Genomic DNA, 21,498 nt, shown 5'->3' with positions numbered 1-21,498 from the left:
GGGAATGAGACCGTGTGTTTTGAATGTCTTGCATTGCACCAGACACAGAGAGTACCCAACAAATACTAATATCCTTCCCCTTTTCGCCCCTTCTATCAGTAACTCTATAGAAAAGAGAATTCAGCATAAAGGGAGATCCAGATTGATGGTGAGAGTAATGGTAGTTTCCTATGATTGCTCTAACAATTTACCACAAACTTTGTGGCTTACAACAACAGAAATTTAGTCTCTCATAGTCCTGGAGGCCAGAAATCTGAAATAAGTTCCACTGAGTAAAAATAAAGGTATTGGCAGAGGTGTGCTCCCTCAGGATGCTTTAAGGCAGATTCTGTGCCTTGCATAGTCCAGCATCAGGTGGCTGTCAGCATTCCTTAGCTTGTAATCACACCAGTCAAATTTCTGTCTCTGTGGTCACATTCCCTCCCCTCTTGTTAAAGCTTCCTCGGTCTCCCTATTGTAAGGATAAATGTGATAGCATTTAGGGCCCACTCAGATAATCCATGATAATCTCCCCACTTCAAGAACTTCCATGTGGTAAATGGTAATATTCGTAGGTTCCAGGGGTTAGGACATGGATATCTTCTGGGAAGCTAGTATTTATCCTGCCACAAGTAAGAAGTAGTTTTTCTGGGCAAGTTTTTTTTGGAGTCTGATTTAGTCAGAGTTCTCTGGATAAACAGAATCTAAATAAACAAACAAACAATTTCAGTATATATCACGTATATGTACTATTCCAGCAGAAAAAAATTAACTAGGCACTGAAAAAAACCTTTTCTTTTACTTCTCGGCTTTATTATTAGATACAGAGGTCTTTAAAGTCAGAAGTTTACTTAACTACATTTTTAAGGTATTAACAGAAATATAATTTTATGGTAGAACAAATACTACAGTTGCCTATAAGCATTCCTGTGTAATAAAATGCTCAAGGTTATTTGCAACAATGATAATTTGCATCACCTGGTTGTGATGTTTCTGATGCCTGGTTGACAACCCTAACACATGGAGCTTTAACTAAATGGACCATCTGCTTGCTTTTCCCTCACACAATTGTGGCAAGGGCCCCACTCTGCATGACAACTTATCAGAGCTTCCTTAATTCTACCTGGTCATTGGGAGTGCTGAGAACCCAGCCTGTTTTGTATTCACACATGGGATTCTTTCTGCTATTCACTGCCTTTTGAGAAACACTGTAGTTGGCAGTTTTACTCAACAATGGGGAAAAACAGCAAGTGCTAAAAAATTTCAGAACCCATGTGATTTATATAGGGATTTATAGAAAACTGTAAGATGAAATTATAGGTAAAATAAAGGAAGTATTTTGAAGCAATCTTTCCACTAACAGTTTATGGAAAGTTTAGTATTGCAGCTGTCCAGGAAGCCTAATTATTCCAGTCTCTGTGGATTTACAAAACATACACGTAATAGAGAAGGAAAGCAAGTGGAAAGACAGTAAAAGACGAACATTCTTCTTACTCTTTATTCCAGATATATAATAAAAACCTTGCATTTGTGAAGAATTATACAAATTCAGTAAAGAATTGACAACAGCAAAGTTTCAGTATCACATAAACCATCTTAATAAATAACATGGGAATACATATAATTAAATACCTTACTACTATCGTAATAATGGAAGATGCAGAATAAAAATATGAACGTGAGAAGAATTTAAATTTGTACAGCATCATGACAATTTAGAAATGATCAGTTACCATAATTACATATTAAAAATTGATAAACACAGTGGATGTCAAAATATTAAAGTAAAGGGAAATAACAATTACATGACATATATGACTTTATTAAGTGAGTTTTTTTTAAGATTTTATTTATTTATTTGAGAGAACGCACAAAGGGAGAGTGAGAGGGAGAAGCAGACTCCCCGAGGAGCAGGGAGCCCGATGTGGCACTCGATCCCAGGACCCTGAGATCATGACCAGAGTCGAAGGCAGACGCTCAACCGACTGAGCCACTCAGGCATCCTTAAGTAAGATGTTTTCATGATATTTTAGACTATTTGCTTCAGATTTAAATGTGACGTTATCACTGCCCTCAGTGATTTCACAATAAGGAGGATTTCTGAAATTATTTGACAGGTAGTGTTATGCCAAAAAATGAAGTAACTATTACTGATCTTGGATATGTCTCCATCATGTGCATGATTAAAAATTTTTAAACATCAGAAAAAAAAAATCTTGGGGCACCTGGGTGGCTCAGTTGGTTAAGCTTCTGCCTTTGGCTCAGGTCATGATCCAAGGGTCCTGGGATCGAGCCCAGCATCGGGCTCCCTGCTCAGTGGGGACTCTGCTTCTCCCTCTGCCCCTCCCCCACCCGTGCTTGCTCTCTCTCTCTCTCTCTCTCTCTCTCAGAAATAAATAAAAACAAGATCCAACCCACACTCAACAGTGGATAATATAGAAGTCATGAATGAGGGTGCCTGCGTGGCTCAGTCGTTAAGGGTCTACCTTCGCCCCAGGTTATGATCCCAGGGTCCTGGGATCAAGTCCCATATCGGGCTCCCTGCTCAGCGGGGTGCCTGCTTCTCCCTCTCCCACTCCCCCTGCTTGTGTTTCTGCTCTCGCTATCTCTCTCTCTGTCAAATAAATAAATAAAATCTTAAAAAAAATTTTTTTTTAAATCTTCCATTTTTAAAATTTATCTCCATCTAAATCTTCTAGAACTGTTCGTGCAAAAACATCACCACCATGAAGAAAGATACCAACAATATGAAGGGAGAGTTTTCATTCCTGATTAGAATGTAGAAGAACACAAAAGATTTTACTCTTGCTGAAACAACAGTAAGTGTCAGAAAAAACAGTCATTATTTGTTATAAAACCAGTGATAAGCTGTAGATTCAAAGAAAACTAAAAGAACTAAACTCTAGAGTTATGAGTCCTTCTTCCAGACCTGAAGATAAGGGACACTTTCACATTTAGGGCTAGCTGATGAGGTTGGGGCAGGTGTAGAAAGAAATAAGCTCTCAGAGAAGGACAGTCTCTCAGAGGACAAAAAAAGAGAAACCTTGAGAAATCTGTGGGCTGGCCTGTCAGGTTGAAAACTAGAGAAGAAAAGGCAAAGATAACCTCTGCCAAGTGGCTTTTTTTCAAGGGAATTCTGCAGAGTAAAGAGAGCTGAGGCAAGGCTGAAAAGCAGAGAGAGGACTCCCATTTTGGGAGTGTCTGTAAATTTGGCAGACAGTGTGAGACATAGCCTACTTGATTCCTTGTGGTTTAGGGACCCAGCATCCTTGAGTATTTGGTCTCAGGGCTCATCTGGAGGGAGAGAAACCCTGAATCCACCTTCAGAGCATTTGAAGCCAAAAATGAATTGAATTGTGGAATCTATAACCAAATCTCCAACTAATTCAACTTCCAGTAAGATGAATGATACCAGTCTTTTGAATGAATGGAAGTTTGGAATCTGAACTCAAAAACAGAGATCTTAGAATTTCATAGATGGAATGCTAAAGCGCTTCTGGGAGAAAGGTTGCCCCCTTGATTGAATAATGCAAATTCCTTGAAAAACACCAATTTACCGGATTGAAACAATAAAAAAATAGAAAACCTGAATAAGCCTATGTCTATTAAAGAAAATGAATTCATAGCAATAATTTTAATTATTATAATTTAATTGTAATAATAATTTTAAGTTCCCCACAAAGAAATCTCCAGGCCTAGATAGCTTCATTGGTGAATCGTCTTAAACTTTTATGTATGAATTATACCAACCTTATATAAATTCAGAAAATAGAAGAAACATCTCAACTGGTTTTATGAAGCCAGTATAACCACAATACCAAAATTAGACAAAGACATGACAAAAGAGATATTACAGAAATTTGTTTAATGCTGTTGCTTCCTTGAAATACTTAATAATTTTTTAACATGAGGGCCCTTTAATTTTACTTTATACTAGGCCATCCTTTTTATAAAAGACTGAATGCTTTCTTCTTAAGATCAGGAAAAAGACCGGGATGTCCACTTCTCCACTTCCATTTCAACATTGCACTGGAGGCCCTAGCTGATTTGGTAATTTAAGGAAGAAATGAAAGGCTTAGATCTCGGAGGGAGAGAAAAAATATTAAAACGGTCTATACATGCAGGTAGAAAGATTATTTAAGTAGAAAAGCCTAAAAAATTATTTTTTAAATTACTAGAATTATAGGGTCACCTGGATAGCTCAGTTGGTTAAGCATCTGACTTCAGCTTGGGTCATGATCTCAGGGTCATGCAGGGAGCCTGCTTGTCCCTCTCCCTCTCCTACTACCCCTCCCCCCACTTTTGTTCAAGCTCTCTCTCTCTCCCTCCCTCTCTCAAATAAATAAAATCTTTTAAAAAATAAAATAAAAATAAAATTAATAGAATTATTAAGTGAATTTATCAATCTGGCGGAGAAAAGGTCTATATGCAAAAATCAATTGCATTTCTAAATGCTAACAATAAATAATTTGAGAAGGAAAATTTTTTAAATTACCATTCAAATCAGTAGCAAACATAAAATATTTAGTAAGTAGTTTAGCAAAACATATGTGAAATCTATACACAGAAAAAATACAAAACATTACACAGGGAACTTAAAGAAATCCTAAGTGAATGAAGAAATATATCGTGCTTATGAATTGGAATAATCAATCTTATCATACTAACAATTCTCCTTAATTTGATTTATAGGTTAAATACAATTCTAATCAAAAGCCCACATTTTTTCCTCTTTTAGGAATTGACAGACTGATTCTAAAATTTATAGAGAAAAAATAAGGATCAAAACAATTTTTTAAGTTTTTATTTAAATTCCAGTTAATTAACATACAATGTAACATTAGTTTTAGGTGTTTAACACGGTTTAGTGATTTAACACTTACATGCAACACCTGTTGATCATCACAGCAAGTGCCCTCCTTAATCCCCATCACCTCTTCAGCCCATCACCCCCACCCTTCTCCCCTCTGGTAACCATAACTTTGTTCTCTCTAGTTAAGAGTCTGTTTCTTGGTTTGCCTCTATCTCTCTCTCTTCTTTTCCCTCTGCTGGTTTGTTTTGTTTCTTAAATTCCGCATGTGAGTGAAATCATATGGTATTTGTCTTTCTCTGACTGAGTTGTTTGCCTTAGCATAATATATTCTAGCTGCAACCATATTGTTGCAAATGGCAGATTTCATTCTTTTTGATGGCTGAGTCATATTCTATTGCATATATATATTATATATCTATATCTATCTATATATTCCACAGCTTCTTTATCCATTTATCAGTCAATGGACGCTTGGGCTGTTTCTATTATGTGGCTATTGTAGATAATGCTGCTATAAACAACAGGGTGCATGTATCCCTCCCAAATAGTATTTTTGTATTCTTTAGGTAAATACCTAGTAGTACAATTGCTGGATCATAGGGTAGTTCTATTTTTAACTTTTTGAGGAACCTCCATACTGTCTTCCAGAGTGGCTGCACCAGTTTGCATTCCCACCAAAAGTGTAAGAGGGTTCCTCTTTCTCCACATCCTTACCAAAATCTGTGGCTTCTTGTGTTGTTGATTTTTAGCCATTCTGATAGGTGTGTGGTGATAACTCATTGTACTTTTGACTTGTATTTCCCTGATGATCATTGATGCTGAGCATCTTTTCATGTGTTTGTTGGCCATTTGTGTGTCTTCTTTGGAAAAATGTCTATTTTTGTTTTCTGCCCATTTGTTAATTGGATTATTTATTTTTTGGGTGTTGAGTTTTACAAGGTTTTTATACATTTTGGATACTAACTCTCTATCAGATATGTCTTTTGAAAACATCTTCTCCCATTGTGAAGATTGCCTTTTAGTTTTGTTAATTGTTTTCTTTGTGTGCAGAAGTTTTTATTTTGATGAAGTCCCAATAGTTTAATTTTGGTTTTCTTTCCCTTGCCTCAGGAGACATATCAGGTAAGAAGTTGCTAGGACCAGTGTCAAAGAGGTTACTGCTTATGTTTTCCTCTAGGATTTTGATTTTTTCCTGTCTCACATTTAGGTATTTAATCCATTTTTAATTTATTTTTGTGTATGGTTTAAGAAAGTGGTCCAGTTTCATTCTTTTGCAAGTTGCTGTGCAGTTTTTCTAACACCATTTCTTGAGGAGACCATCTTTTTCCCATTGGATATTCTTTCCTGCTTTGTTAAAGATTAATTGATCATAGAATTGTGGGTTCATTTCTGGAAGTCCTAGCCACAGCAATCAGGCAACAAGAAGAAATAAAAGGCATCCAAATCAGCAAGGAAGAGGTAAAATATTCACTATTGCACATGACATGATACTCTATATAGAAAACCCAAAAGACTCCACCAAAAAATTGCTAGAACTGATACATGAATTCAGTAAAATTGCAGGATGCAAAATTAATGTACAGAAATCTGTTGCATTCCTACCCACCAAAAATGAAGCAGCAGAAAGAGAAATTAAGGTATCAATTCCATTTACGATTGCAACAAAACCATAAGATTCCTAGGAATAAACCTAACCAAAGGAGTGAAAGACCTATATTTTGAAAACTGTAAAATACTGATAAAAGAAATTGAAGATGACATAAAGAAATGGAAAGACATTCCATGCTCATGGATTGGAAGGACAAATATTGTTAAAATGTCTATGCCACCCAAAGCAATCTATGCATTCAATGTAATCCCTATCAGAATACCAACATTTTTTGTAGAGCTAGAACAAACAATCCTAAAATTTGTATGGAACCACAAAAGACCCTGAAGAGCCAAAGCAACCTTTAAAAAGAAAAGCAAAGCTGGAGGCAACACAATTCCAGACTTCAAGTTATGTTAAAAAGCCGTAGTGATCAAAAGAGTATGGTACTGGCACAAAAACAGACACATAAATCAATGGAACAGAATAAAACAATTTTTAAAAAACAAAATTGAAGGATTTGCACTACTTGATTTCAAGACTTACTATGAAGCTGAAGACAAGGTAGCATTGGTGCAAAGAGTAATAAATACATCAAGTATATAGAATAAAGAAACAAAAAATCAACATGGTCAATTTATTTTTAAGGACAGTGCCAAAACTATTCAATGGGGAAAGGATAGTCTTTTCAACAAATGGTAATGTAACAACTGCATATCTGTATGGAATTGTAGGGGGATCCTTGGCCCTACCTCACATCCTATAAGAATATTAATGGAGGATGGATCATAAACATAAAAGCTAGAGTTATAAAGATTCTAGAACATAACAGAGGAAAACATCCTTGCCATCATGAAGTGGGAAAAGATTTCTTGGGACACAACACTAAGTATAAAACAAAATGTGATGAATTCTATCTCATCAAAATTAAAAACATCTGTTAAAAAGAGTATTAAATAAATTTAAAAACAAATCAACCATTGACTAGTAGAGTTGTATTTTAACTTTTGTCCTTATTTTCTCTTCTAATGCAATTCTTGAATGCAATTCTTTTTTTCAAAGAATCTGTTCTGTTCAGTTCTTTAATTTCAAAATTTATTAAAGTTTTCTTTATGACTCATGTATGAATGACTTTTTAATACTTCATAAGCACTAAAAATGCATATGATTTTTGTTAGTTACAGAGTTTGACACACTCATGACAGCTCATCAATCTCTCCTATCTATAATTTTTCATAAAACCATATTCAAAAGTTACTTGGTCTCACCAATGCCTTCCAAGCCTCACTAATCTTGCATTGTTTTGCATTGTTCATAAGCTGCCTAAAAATTCACTTCCTTCTTTGCCCAACTTAGATTCTGTAGCTCATCTCTGTAATTTTATCTTTACATACTCCTTCTATTCCCTTGCACACATTTCCATCCAGTGTTCTTACATGGTAAAATCCAAATCCTGGTTAAATCCACCACTGTGTTAATTCTGGGACTGTACACAAGCAGCTGAATCTCTCTAGAGAAATACTAAAGTCAAGATGACAGATCTCATTTTAAATTTATGCCCATAAACATTGAGTGGGTCCTCAGTAATTTCAGCAATTACATTACATATTCTTTATCAATTCATTCTCCCAGTTTTCCAGATTGCAGTTTTATAACTTTTGGTCCTGAAACCTCTCAGAGGATGATCTAAAATATGGGTATTTGACTTAGAAAATTGAGACATTTAGAAGAAAACTTCTTCATCTTACTATGCCAATTCCTTAACTTGATAACCACATACTCTGTCTTCACTTCCATGTCAATTAATGTGTATCTCTACTTCTCTTTAAAGATAGTCTTTTCAGGGCCCTATTTAAAGGTTTGGTACCTCTGACATCTCTTTTTCTACCACATCATCAGCTTATACTTCTCTACTGGATTATTTCCAGATTCATATAGACATTTCATTACATCTCTAAGCATATAATAATAATAATAATAATAATAATAAAGCTTTTTCTCTCCCATGTTCCCAACTAGCTAGCTCCCAATCCATTCATTGCTCCCTTTTGAAGCAAAGTCCTTGAAAGAGGTATCTACATTTGTTGTCTTCACCTCCTCTCCTATGTTCTCTTAGCCTTATCAGGCTTTTATCCTCATCACATTACTAAACTATTCTCAACAGAGATGTATATGCTATGAAACTCATAAATTTTAAATGTAAGAGCTCTGTGCTTGCATTGGCCCCGGGAAGGCCTTAGCAATATTTTCACATAGTCATATGTATTTTTTTTTCATTTGTAAAAAAGAGAAGTTAACAGCATTTGGGTGGGACAGCTGTCTCATTGCACTTGTATCAATACTTCCTCGCCTAAGCCACCATTACTTCTTGCCTGGACCATTAAAGTGCCTCTAATTGGTCTCCCTCTTCCACTCTGCTTCCTCCTCCAATCAATTATCCACAGAGAAAGCAAGATCTTTTTGAAAATAAAGTACATAATGTCTCTCCTGTGAAAGGTTCTGAAAGAACGAAGATTTTCCTTGGTAGCCCTTACTGGATCTTAGCCCCCTATTGTTCCTCTCCATCTTTCTTAATAAACCCAAATTGTCCACCAATGGCTACTAAACCAGAACCCTAGTCTTACTACCTCTACATCCTGTCTCATTACTAACTTAATATAAAATTTCCCATACCTTTTGAGAATTTGAACTGTAACAAAATTCTCAGAGAAACTAAACTTTTGACCTTACCCAATCTCTTCTATAATATCTTTAAGCTCCATAGCTGCCCAGAGCACTCATCTTAGAGTTGTTCTCACATTGTAAAATCTTATAAAACCTTGTGCTTATTGTCCTTGGTTTTCTTCTTACACACTCTTACACTAAATGTTCTCTTGTGGATCTCCATAGCACTCAGGAAAAAAAAAAATAATAAAATAGTAACACCTTTCAAGGTCACTCATGACCTTCCCTACCATTCATTCCTTGTTCACTTTGTTAGCTACTCAGGCTTGTCTGTTCTTCAGAAAAACCAGGACTGTTCTCCTGAGTGAACAGTCTTACTGTGCACTATATCTGGAAAGTGCTTGCCTCATAGAACTCACATATTTACATGACTTGCTCTCACACATACATTTGGCCTTTTGTCAAATGTCACCTTCAGGGAGAGGCCATATCTTAGCAATGTATCTATGGTAGCCCTATTACCAATCTTGCCCTTGCCTATGGCTCTCTTGCCATTATCCCATGTATTACTATCATAGTACATAATATATGATTACATTATTACATATATCTTTATTTTTAATATATGATTATTCATTGTTTTTTCTATTAGAAGAGAACCATGAAATAAGAGATATTTTTTGACCTTTACATCAGTCACTTTTTGTATTTCCATCATTTGATTTTCATAAATAAATAAGTTAATATCATTTGACATTAAAAGATTTATGACAATTATTTATGTATTTGAATTAAACCCTTTACCTAGAGTGGCTAACAAACTCTCATGGATGAAATTAGGAAGATACAAAAACAACTGACTTTCACCGTCCAGGAAGAACAAGGTATCCAGAATATATGCAGAGGATGAGAGGAACATTCAGATGGCTTCTATCCACCCCACTGTGGTATGCTGGGAAATGGCCTACCGAGATGTCTACAGCCTAATCCCCAGGAACCCATAACTATGTTACCTTACATGGCAAAAGGGATCATACAGAAGTGATTAAGGTTACATCTGTTGAGATGAGGACATTAACCCAGATTATCTCATTGGGCCCAGTCTAACCAAATGAGTTCTTACAAAAGGGAAGCAGGGGTATCAGAGGCAGAGGGAGATATGACAACAGAGACAAAGATCAGAGAGGAAGATTGGCAGATGCTACTCTTCTGAATTTGAATTTGGAGAAAGGAACCACAAGCAAGGAATATAGGAGGCTTTTAAAGGCAAAAAAAAAAAAAAAAAAAAAAAGGGCAAAGGAATAATTTCCCCTCTAGAACCTCCAGAAAGAATATAGCCGTGCAGATTTTAGCCCTACAACACCATTTTGAGACTTCTGACCTCCAAAATTATAAGAAAATAAAGTGGGTTGTCATAAGCCACTAAATTTGTGGTAATTTCTTACAGCAGCAGTAAGAGACTAATACAGATACAGAGTCATTTTCACATATAAAATGGCTCATTCCTTTTTGATACATGCTATTTCGAATTCTCTCCTCTGATGATAGGGTGATTCTAATGTCCTCCTTTTCCTATAGTTTTCTTGGCTTGTCTTTGCTCATCCATTCACTTTGGATTTTCCTCTCTCATTTTTTTTAAGATTTTATTTATTTATTTATTTATTTATTTGAGAGAGAGAGCACAAGTGGGGTGAGGGGCAGAGGGAGAAGCAGACTCCCCACTGAGCAAGGAGCCCAACGCGGGACTCGATCCCAGGACCCTGGGATCATGACCTGAGCCAAAGGCAGACGCTTAACCGACTGAGCCACCCAGGCGCCCCAAGGATTTTCCTCTCTTTATGAGAGAGCTACCTCTTTTAGAATACATCCATTTTTGCTTTACAAAAGCAAAGTTTTTTTGTTTTTTTTTTTACTTTTTTATTGTTATGTTAATCACCATATATTACATCATTAGTTTTTGGTGCAGTGTTCCATGATTCATTGTTTGTTCATAACACCCAGTGCTCCATGCAGAACGTGCCCTCCTCAATACCCATCACCAGGCTAACCCATCCCCCTACCCCCCTCCCCTCTAGAACCCTCAGTTTGTTTTTCAGAGTCCATCATCTCTCATGGTTCGTCTCCCCCTCTGACATACTCCCCTTTTCTTCCTCTCCTGTTATCTTCTTCTTTTTCTTTTTTCTTAAAATATGTTGCGTTATTTGTTTCAGAAGTACAGATCTGTGATTCAACAGTCTTGCACAATTCACAGCGCTCACCGTAGCACATACCCTCCCCAATGTCTATCACCCAGCCACCCCATCCCTCCCACCCCCAACCACTCCAGTAACACTCAGTTTCTTTCCTGAGATTAAGAATTCCTCATATCAGTGAGGTCATGTGATACATGTCTTTCTCTGATTGACTTATTTCACTCAGCATAACACCCTCCAGTTCCATCCACGTCATTGCAAATGGCAAGATCTCATTCCTTTTGATGGCTGCATAATATTACAAAAGCAAAGTTTTAAAAATTGGAATTTAGTTCCCTTACAATTATAGCTTGAATCTATATATTTGGTCTAAATCAAATCAGTCTTATTTATCAATTTGTGTTCATATTTTACCAATATATCTTTTGTTCTAGCCTTCCTTTTTCCTTCTTTTGTTTGGGATGTCATATTAGTCTCTGCTATTAAATTGAGAAACCCTTTGTAGACCTTTAGTTCCTCCTGTATACTAAGACTCTCTTGTTTATTTATGGAGCGATTATTTAAAAATCAGACATTTACATTTTTCAAAGAACCTTTACATCATTTATTTGATTCACACAAAAATCCTGTAGTGCTGGTAGGGAAGATCTCATTATCTCCATCCTGTAGACTCCCAGAAATCTTAAGGCTCATTAAGCTCCTTTCCTTATTATCACTGCCTTTACTCTCAACCAATTATCTCAAGTAAGAATAGAGAAAGCTGATGGTATAAGGCTGTCCATGGAAAAATCTTCATCACTTTGTTGTATTATTACTTATACACTTTTATCTGTATTATAATTTGCTACTTATTTTATTTTATTTTTTTAAAGATTTTATTTATTTATTTGAGAGAGAGAGAGAGAATGAGAGAGAGCACGAGAGGGGGGAGGGTCCGAGGGAGAAGCCAGCTCCCCGTCGAGCAGGGAGCCCGACGCGGGACTCGATCTCGGGACTCCAGGATCATGACCTGAGCCGGAGGCCATCGCTTAACCGACTGAGCCACGCAGGCGCCCAATTTGTTACTTATTTTAAAGTCAGCTCTTGGTGGTAGTGCTGAATCCGGTGTGACTTTAGTTTGAGGACCAGTAGAGGAAATTACATAATCAGAGGGAAAGGTATCAGAAACAAAATTATGATGGAGTGGCCAAGATAATCAGAAATAGGACCTGTCCTAAAGTTGCTAATGGATAATTTCGTCATTAAGTCATTTTACTTACTTACTCTGACGCATTCTCTGACACATAATATAAATTGGACTTCTGTTCCATGTATTTAAGCAGAAGAGAGCCTCAAAGTGTGTTTGAAAGGAAAGGCACATATTCTTAGAGAAAATATGTTTTAACAAAATATTTAGTAAACTCTGAGATCTCAATTTTAGATATTGGTACAATTATACATGGGCCAGTATTTTAATAACTGGCGTCAGAGCAACTTATAATTTTCCATTCTTCTTTTGGTCGGGTAAGAAGGAAATAAAACAGCATTTATTGAGTGTCTGTGAATGCTAGGTATTATACTAAGCACATTTATATATGTTCTCATATAATTGTGTCTCAGTATATCAGGTATTTATACTATACCCAATGTGTGTGCTATTGAGGAAAATTGAAAAAAAAAAAGAAATCTTAAATGACCAGGAACAGAAAATACAGCAAGCATAGTATTTCAAATCAGCTACAGCTTACAGAATCAAACTGATATAGAAGACAGAAAACTGATATTAGATGTCTTGTTACAATATAAAATGAAATTCTAAAAAATGTAACCCACTCCTGGTATAATTGTTCCCAAAGTGTTGTCCTATATCAGCAGAATCAGCATCATAAGGGAACTTAATAGAAGTGCATGTTATTCAGTCCCACCCTAGACCTACTCAATTCAGCAATCTGTTTTCAATAAGCTCCTCAGCAATGCTGGACACCTCCTCAAGTTTGAGAAGCATTGCCCGTCTTTGCCTCTCTGCTTCACTCCTTTTTCCTTTCACTCTAGTAATGCTGTCTATAAGATCTTCCATAGGGTAAAACCCTCACTAAGCAAAATTTTTTGTTTTGTTTCTTGGGTTATATTTTCTCCTAGAGTGGATGCTTGATTTTTCTAGGCCTCCTTTTGGCCTCAATATAATGCATCTGAATTTCATTTCCCCCATTCCACATTACTAAGTACCATGTTTTCTTGCTCCTAAGACATTCAGTTTATGAGTTAAGTATTATTTGTTACACCTACCTTTGCAGTGTCTGAGAGAGGAGAATGGGCGGTTAAGGGAAAGCTCCAATGGATTTTTGGGCAGTCATACTTATTGCTTGATATGACTTTTGTAATTTCTTTAAACATTTCATAACAAAGATGAAGATGTAGAGTATCTTCTTTTTTAAGGAATGGGGATGTTGGACCTGGGGCCCACACTATTTACCTAATTCAGTGTGGGGTTCTGGGATCTTTTTTTAATAGAACTAGTTGTAGTGGACATATGCTAAGGTGATTCCCTATGATTTCTACCTCCTGGTCTTCATACTTTTGTGAGAAATTTCCTTCCTTTTAGTTTGAACAGGGCACGTAACTAGCATATAACCAATGGAATATGGCAAAGATGATAGGATGTCACTCCCACGATAAAGGATTGTTATATAAGATTTCATCTTAGCCCACTGGAGCCAGAAACTCTCCTTGCATGCTTGATGAAGTAAGTGGATGTTTGAGACATCCCCCATGACAAGGAACTGTGGACAGCCTAACAGGAAACTACAACCAACAACCAGCAAGAAGCTGAAGCCCTCAGTCACATAGCAGCAAAGAACTCAAATCTGCCAACAACCTGGATGATCCTGGAAGGGGACTCTTCCTCCCTGAGCCTCCAGATGAGAATGCAGCTAGCCAACATCCGCCCTGTAGACCGTGAGACCAGCACAAATCAGAGGAGCCAGCAAGCCATGTCCAGACTCCTGATTCACTAAACCTTTTGATAATGTATTCAAGTTATTTTAAGCTGCTAGGTTTGTGGCAATTTTATTACACAGCAATATAAAATTAATATACTATTCTTCCCCAATTTTTCAACCTTTGTTTCACTCCTTCATTTTTCCCACACAGCAGCTTAAGGGAAAACACAAGGAGAACTTGAAAATTTGAGCCACACTGTTACTTGTGGGGTCCTCTTCCCTCCAGGCTGCCCAATTCCTCCATAGATCACATCCTGCTTAGTTTCTTTTTTATGTTCCCACGTGTTTTGAGCAGAAATAATTATTTCTGAAAGATCACAGTTACACTGGTTGGTGTCTCTCTCTTTTCCTCCCAGAATGTGGAAAACCCACATCTTGGAAATTTCCCTGCCTGATGAACTCTGTGGTGATGGAGAAGGACTTCGTTCTTCAGGGGTTTTCAGGTCTTCCCTTCTGGCTGCCTCATCATCTTCTCAGTCTGCTTTTTTCCAAATGTGAAGCATTCGTGAGATTGTGTCCCATTAACTTCTCTGCACTGCTTCTTGGAATGCTAAGTAGAAACTGCTTTATTATTGCTCTATTTTCTTTCTCTCTCTCTCCCTGGTCACTACTTTTTAAAAGATTACTGCATAGGACTGTGGCCCTTCCTTAGTTCCAGTAATGTAGGTATTGTTTGATAGTCTCCATCTTGGTTTTTTTTTTGTTGTTGTTGTTGTTGTTGTTGTTCATTTTTTAGAAAGGATAATACTTTTTACAATATTTCATGTTCTGAAATTCTCTTGCCCTCTGGCTTCCCTCCTTTTGAATCAATGGGTTTCAATGCTGCAAAGCAAGGATGAATTACTAGCTAGAGAACAAAATCATTTCTCAACTTTGACTGTTTTTCTTCTTAACTCCTTGCAAGGTAATAGTTTCAAAAGTCAGGCTTTGTTGATATGCAAACTTTTTGTATATCAGTACAACTCTGGTCAATAATTCCAATGTGTGAGGCATTTCCCCTACACCGCCAAGGAACTCTCAGACACCAGCTGGGTGTCCTGCAATTCAATTCGATTCTGAAAATATCTATTGGGAGATAGCACTAGATTCTACAGTTTAACGGATCAATCCCACTGGACTGCCCCCAAGTTCAGATGCCAATCACAAGTCCAAGTTGCTACCTGTGCTGGCTATAAATAAGAGATTCCCATGACTCCTTCCTTGGCTTCCATTAATTTCCTAGAGTGGCTCATAGAACTCTGGAAACCAGTTTGCTCAATAAATTACCACTTTATTATAAGAGATATTAAATAATATAAATCAACAGCCAGAGGAAGAGATATATAGGTCAAGGTATGTGGGAAGGGGTGTGGAGCGTCAATGCTCTCAGGGAGAGTACCACTCTCCCCACATCTCCATGTATTCACCAGTGGAGAAGCTCTTCATACCCATCTGTTTGGGTTTTAATGGAGGCTTAATTAAATAGACACGATTGATTAAATCATTGGCCATTGACTACTGATTCAACCCCCAGCTCCTCTCCCCTCCCTGGAGGTCAGGGGTGGGACTGAAAGTTCCAACTCTCCAATCACATGGTTGGTTCTCCTGGCACCAGCCCCCATCCAGAGGTGCTTTCCAAAAGTCACTTCATAGCATAACAAAGACACCTTTATTGCTCCCCTCACTTAGAATATTCCAAAGGTTTTAGAAGCTCTGTGCCAGAAATGATGAAGACCAAATATATCTTTCTTATTATAAATCACAATATCAGAATCAAGTATACCTCAATAAAGTTGTTTTAAAAGAGTAATGCTTATGAACTTGAATGTCACCTTGTCTGTAAGTCAAGGCTTCTCAAAATATGGTCCCTGTATTAGGTTTTAACAGGATGCCTAGAGGCTAGCAAAGGAGGAGTCATGGCTAGCTATTGAAGGTTAGAGACCTATCCTGGCAGCACGCTAAAAACAAAGCCATCAGAAGCAGGATCAAATCCGACTGGCCCAAGACAAAGAAGGCCAGAAACCATGACCAAGTAAAGGAGAAAAGTTGTGAAACCCTGCTTCCAAGGAAATTCCCTCCCCAAGTAATAAATATTCCACCCCCTAGTTAACACATGTAAATAAAAGATAGAGACCCAAACTCCTGGGCGCGCAGCTCTCCTTCAGCTTGCCCTCTCTCCCGTCTCAAGAGTACTCTTACTTTAATAAACTTTCCCAGTTGTACCACTCAACCATTGTGTCTGATCTGTCCTCGAATTCTTTCTTGTGAGAGACCAAGAGCCTGTGGTCCTGTGGTGACATCCCAGGGATAGACTAGCCTCAGAGCCCACAGAGCTCCCCAGTCCAAGTGCCCCCCCGCCCCAGTAACATTAGCATCATCCTGGAATTTTTAGACATGGAAATTCTTGGGCTTCTTCCCAGAACTATTCAATAAGAAACTCTAGGAGTGAGGCCTAACAATCTGTGTTTCATTAAGCCCTCCAGGTGATTCTATTGCACAATAAGGATTGAGAACAGCTACTATGAAGATGGGTGATGGTAAGTGATGATAGAGTCAAGTGATAATATGATAGAAAGGAAATCGCTGAAAAAAATGCAAAAGGCAAAAATTCTACCTTTGCAGCCTCAAAGACAGTGGGAAGTAGAAGTAATTGTAACTAGTGAAAATACCCAGACATATGTGGGGACCCTGAAAATACTAGAGCCAGCAACCTATTGTCCTAAGCATTGCTTAAAGTTTGGGTGGGCTACAAGTCTCAGGAGAGGTTCCATTTTTACTTAGTGCTATGTTTTAAATGGTGCCAGAACAATAAACCTGGTTGTGGAAGGGGGTAGGTGAAATAAATCACATGGGCTAATATAACTGCTTCTCCATGGTTTGTGCACAGAATATAGAAGAGTGAAAAATATGTAAGGAACTATCGGAGACCTGCGGTTGGGAAGGAGAGGCTGCTATGTGTGGAAAACACAATGACAAGAGATTGACAAATACATGGTCAATTGTCAGCAGCATTGGACACCAGCCCATAACCAAAAGCCAGACGAGACCTGGTATGTCACAGGTGGAGTCCGTGTGGGCAGAGGCTGCTGCCTAGATCAAAGCCCTGTAAAGAAATGCAGGGTTTGTACTTCCTCTCTCCTGCCAACCGTCACTATGAAGACTGATTTCCACTACCTCCAGGCACCATATTATGAAAGAAGGGAAAACTCAGAATTTTATTTCTAACTGATGCGATATTTACCAAAAAGACTTCAATCAAAAGGATAATCCAAACCAGTGCTCAATGATTTGTCACTGAGTGACAACTATAAATATCTATCTCCTAATTCCCTATCCTGCTCCCTCCCTATTTGGGTATAGGAGAATGAAAAGTGATATCAGTTACAGAAAATAATGCTACAGAGTATTAGTAACTTAATATAAGCAAGTTAAATTTTCAATCTTGCTGGATTTTGTTAATTTTTAATGACTAGGATTTTAGATTCAGCTTTCCTCTGACATCTTATAGTGGCTATTAGAATACTTTCATTTACTCTGTCTCTCAAAGAGAAAATATAAAGTTGACATTTTTTTCATTTTAGATAAAATATTTTTAATCACTTCCGTTTTTACGCAGTTGATTTAGTTTAAACTACAAATCATAAAAGCTAGCTAAACTTATATACTCAGTTAATCTGATTGTTTATTGAATTCCTTTAAAAAGACATCATTGAAGACAAAATAATATTTGCTAAATCACATATTTAGAGTTGTGTATATTTCCTCTGGACTTTCAATTTTTAGGTAATATGCCTTGAATACACAGTGACAATATTGTTACAATATCTAATTACAGATTCCTTGGTGACAACATTGATAATTGTAAAGATGTTTTCAGAGCAATGATGAAATAAATTATTCTACCTCCATCTATGCATCAGAAAGTGTTTTCCAGGCTTAGCATAGAGATTACCTAGTTAAGGAGAGTCTTGACTGCCTGCTTTATCCTGTGTGTAGAGATGTGAAGAATCTATGGTGGGTTAAGAAAAGTTCCACACACGATTATGGGGAATGTGAGAAGAAAGGAATACTGATTTCATGTGTTTTCTTCAATCATTAGAAAATATATTTAAAAGATTACTTTATCCTATTCTAAGCCCTAGGAACCCCAAGATGGTGGGGGAGGGAATGGGTGGGAGAGGTTTCAGGAGGAGAAGGTAACTACTCCCAAGTAACTTGCTCACAATACAGTTCAAAGACAAATACGTGAACACTGAGAGAATAAATGATAATTCTAAAAAGCAGAAATATGTTCAATGTACAATAGTGTCATAGAAAAAGACACACTAAGCCAGGAAGTAGTCAAGGGAACTTCACAAAGGTGGTAATATCTGAGCTAAAATTTTAAAAAGAAAAGTTCTAAAGGGACTAACAGGGAAACATATTCCAAAAGAAAGATCAAGTTTTACTCCGGATATACTTCTCAGAAAGCCTGGAAATTCAGGGTAAAATACTCTCTTGCAAGCTTCAGTGATGAACTGTAAGAACTACAATTGTTAAATCAGGAAAACAAAGGCTGAAAGATACTGATTGGTTATTCTCCATTTCTGAAATAAAGACAGTGAGTTGTGATTAGGGTTAATTAAAAGGAGAAGCTCGTCAGATACAATTGGTAAATCTTGGAATGGATTGCGGAGGCTGTTTAATCTCCTTCCTAAATATAGACAAAGCTGCCCTCGACTCTGCTTCGTTAGAAAGATGAGAACACATGAACATTAAAATTGTTACAAAATCAGAATTCGTATTCCCGCACTAGCCTTCAACTCAGAAGACAAATCACCTTCTTCTGATTATTAAACAACAAAATAATACCACCAAGCAGAAAAAATAAGGTGCATCTCCTAATATCAGCAATGATTGAAACCACAAAAATACCAGCTTGTGTAAATGAAGACTTTCTTCTTAATAAGATAGTATTTGAAAAAGCTACTCTGTGACTTGCATTATTAATATATGGTTGATAAAGTTTCAAACCAAACTGTCCTTTTTTGGGGTATAATGACAAAAACATTCTATGTGGGGTACACACTAGGGAATGTCAGAGTTGACCTCATTAACAGAATTTCAAATATCCTTGATTGTACTTTACCTGTGTTTCCCTATGGTAGTAGTTTCTGTCAAATTCTCTCAGGCTTCTTGCTCTTTTTGATTTACCTAAGAAACAATCTCTGAAGCTCTAGCCAAGTGGCATTGCTCTGAACTAGCTCTGCTCCCCAAATATAGTGCAAGGCCACCAAGCCTTTCCAAAATGCTAAATACTATTACATAAAAATTCTAGAAATGATTATCAAACAGTGCTATCTCATTCTTCTTTCATAAAAATGTTCGTTTCAATGGCAAGTTTGTGAGAAGAAACTCACTGTTAGAAAAAAAGATAAAGCCCCCCCAAAAAAGGGTGAACTCAGTGCAACTGAAAAGCACATTTTGGTAGATAATAACCATCTTTTAATTTCTGTCTCCTATGGCTCTATTTTTGGTAACAAAGCTCTTTACTTAGCATATAGACAACTTATTTCTTCTGCTAGCTACATGCAGTGACTAAACTCACATTTAGTTGAACTATCGCTCTCTATATTCCTTATCTTTGTGTTTTTTCTTTCTCTTTATATGCACATAACATAGTTTTGTTCACTTATACAAAATGAACTCACCATTAATAGCATAACCCTCCCAAGCTAAGTGACTGATAGTATCAGAATAATTATATGTGGCACCTGAAGATTCTTTTATCACTGTAAATGGAACAAAATATAGAAACTGTTGTAAAATGTGTAGTGTGAGGTGTGTTCTATTTATACTGTATGAAATTATTAATATAAAGAAAGAATTTGAGTTGTCATGATCTAGAATGGGTTGTTTTGTTTTGTTTTCCAGGGTCCCTGTGGGCTAGCCTAGCCATTCCATCATCTCTCATGGCATTCAGAGCAAGATACGGGTACTCAGGGAGGTAACAGGAAGGATATAGGTCTACTAAGGGGGTGCACACCCTTCCTGGGCCAAGACAGGTCACAGTTTAATTCTAGACCACCTAAGGACCACCCTGAGCCAGCAGAGGCCAGAAGTGAGCCCTGGAGAAGGTAGCTCTGTGACTGTAGCTCTCAGCAAACAGGAGAACAGGGTATTATTAGGTGGGCCAGCTCTGTGGTCCTTGCTTAAACAGATAAAAAAACATCGTCTCACCCTGTTACCTAAAAATGATTTATGCGTCTTTGACTCCCAAAATACATATGTCTTACTATATATGCCAATATTTGTTATAAATGTTGTACGTATGCCACAACTCTTAGAATACTCTCAACAATGGAGGCCATTTCTACACATTTAAAAGAAAAATAAATAACTCATCTGTGGTTCTGAGTACACTCTGATATTTATTATATTTCTGAGACTTTGGCCTCCTATACAGCTGATTTTTATGAATGATCCCGTGGTTCAAAAAGATAGTCAATCAGAGAAAGACATGTATCACATGACCTCACTGATATGAGGAATTCTTAATCTCAGGAAAGAAACTGAGTGTTACTGGAGTGGTTGGGGGTGGGAGGGATGGGGTGGCTGGGTGATAGACATTGGGGAGGGTATGTGCTGTGGTGAGTACTGTGAATTGTGCAAGACTGTTGAATCACAGATCTGTACTTCTGAAACAAATAACGCAACATATTTTAAGAAAAAAGAAAAAGAAGAAGATAACAGGAGAGGAAGAAAAGGGGAGTATGTCAGAGGGGGAGACGAACCATGAGAGATGCTGGACTCTGAAAAACAAACTGAGGGTTCTGGAGGGGAGGGAGGTGGGGGGATGGGTTAGCCTGGTGATGGGTATTGAGGAGGGCACGTTCTGCATGGAGCACTGGGTGTTATGAACAAACAATGAATCATGGAACACTGCACCAAAAACTAATGATGTAATATATGGTGATTAACATAACAATAAAAAAATTAAAAAAAAAAAGATAGTGCTTTCTCTAGATCTCATATAAGATTGGTTGAGTGATCTAGCTAGCTACCTAGCTAGCTCCATTGATAAGATCTTAATTGTTTTATACACACACCATACACACACATGGAGTTTTTCCTTTTGGGAGGGGCTTTATCTTTTTTTCTAACAATGATTAAAATCCCAACATTAATGTTGATTTATGTTTCTCCTTATCTTTGCTAGTTATTATTATTTTGAAGGAAGCTTATTAAATGCATATATGTGAGCCATTGCAATACTGTCTTCATCATATTTATTTCATCAGAACATAATATTATTTGTTATTTCTT

The sequence above is a fragment of the Eumetopias jubatus genome, unplaced genomic scaffold, assembly GCF_037043125.1.
Source record: "Eumetopias jubatus isolate StellerSeaLion01/CBP00866 unplaced genomic scaffold, mEumJub1_p1.0 scaffold_9, whole genome shotgun sequence".
NCBI lineage: Eukaryota > Metazoa > Chordata > Mammalia > Carnivora > Otariidae > Eumetopias > Eumetopias jubatus.
This window is presented reverse-complemented; position numbering follows the sequence as displayed.